The 1705-nt window shown below is 44.1% G+C and overlaps 1 non-coding gene across 1 annotated transcript; it reads left to right on the plus strand.

The window, feature by feature from the left end:
- Positions 1-765: 765 nt before the first annotated feature.
- LOC142444236 (small nucleolar RNA SNORA26) lies at positions 766-884 on the plus strand. The gene has a single exon (XR_012783884.1). It is a non-coding gene; the product is annotated as a small nucleolar RNA SNORA26 (small nucleolar RNA).
- The last annotated feature ends 821 nt before the right edge of the window (positions 885-1705 follow it).

The following is a 1705-nucleotide window of genomic DNA, read 5'->3' on the forward strand; positions in this document are numbered from 1 at the left end:
CACTGGCTAAGGCAGGTGCACCCTGGTGCTACCATCACAAAGCGAGAGGCCCCAGAACTCTAAAGGTGAGGCTCACTGAGCCATCTATCCCTCCACCCTTCAATTAACCCCACCAGTGTTTATTGGCCAGGTTGGCAAAGTAAACTAACTACCTCACCCCTCTAAAACAATTTTTGTCTGTTATTTGTGTCTGCTCATGGTGCTCCCAGAATCTTTTTCAGTTAATGGAACATCATTCTTTTCTGAGTGTAAGATTTAACAAAAGAGTTCAGGGCCTTCTATGAGGTCTCGTTTCAGGTAGAGCGTTCTACCTGCAGCGGGAGGTGAGCCAGTCCAAAACTGATTCCACTCTAAGGGCCACTACAAACCTCTGAAGCTCTACTACACTCTATTTGTGAAAGGACTTCAAAAAGCTCATGGGAAATTTACATGATCTTCTAAATCTATGAACTTTTTGAAGCTCCCTACCCATACCTTACGAATGCATTCTTTTTTCATAACTTGCCTTTTACAAAAGAAAAGTTGAGTTGGCTTGTGGGAAAAAAAATCACTGAACAAAAAGATTGAGTAGACACATAAATTCATACCCCCCTCCCCCCCCAATGGAGTTTGTAGACACATAAATTCATACCCCCCTCCCCCCCAATGGAGGTTGTAGACACATAAATTCATACCCCCTCCCCCAATGGAGGTTGTAGACACATAGATTCATACCCCCCTCCCCCAATGGAGGTTGAGCACATACTCCTTCAAAAGCTCAAGCTAGCACTCTTTGAAGACTGACCCAGTGATTACGAAGCTAACACAAAAGGGTAAGAATGTCTCTATAAAAGCAGAGAAGGCAGCAGGGAGCTCCTCCTTGGGTCCTGCCTGCAGTCATTGCTGAGTCTAGGCGGGGGGGTGGGGGGGGGGTGGGGGGGGGTGGGGGGGGAGAAAAAGATTGTATTCAAGGAAAGAAACTCTAGGATCAGCATGAGGCAGAATCAGCTTGGCAGTGCAAGTCCATATAAACTGTTTACTCTGTCTTTCCCAGTGACTCAGAAATCACAGGCGGCTGCTTTTGCCAATTGCTGACAATCTTGTCCACCTCTCCTTCCAAGTGGGAGATGGGACTTGAAGTTAAAACTTTAACCATAAACGTCATTACAGACAAAGATACAAAAGAGCAACATAATCTCTCATATTACTCTCCTCCTTGGAAGAGAGGACTCAAATCAGTACAAGCTATATTATGCAAAATTGAACTCTTAAAAAATGTTTTACCTGCAACTTTGTGCAGACAGTACTAAACGTTGTAATGAGCAGATGCAACAGTGCATTTAATCTGTTTTTGTCTTAAAGAAACTTTTAAGCCATTTTAAAAGAATACTTTTAAAGCATTAAAACAAACAGTTAATGTTTTCTGCAGCAAACCAAAAGGTCGGTGGTGAAAATGTACCCAGAGGTGACGCAGAAGAAAACTTACTTAGGAAAAAAACAGCCATTGAAACCCCGTGTAGTACACCTCCCCTCTGACACACGTGGGGTTGCTGTGATTTGGAGTCAACTTGACAGCCACAAGTTGAGGAGGCTTGCTGGCATAATGGTGCAGCAGTGGGCTTCTGACCACAAGGGCAGCAGTTTGAAAGCACTAGTCTCTCCTCAGGAGAGAAATGAGACCTTCTACTCCCATAAGGAATTACAGTCTTGTAACACCAAAGAGGCA

The sequence above is a fragment of the Tenrec ecaudatus genome, chromosome 3, assembly GCF_050624435.1.
Source record: "Tenrec ecaudatus isolate mTenEca1 chromosome 3, mTenEca1.hap1, whole genome shotgun sequence".
NCBI lineage: Eukaryota > Metazoa > Chordata > Mammalia > Afrosoricida > Tenrecidae > Tenrec > Tenrec ecaudatus.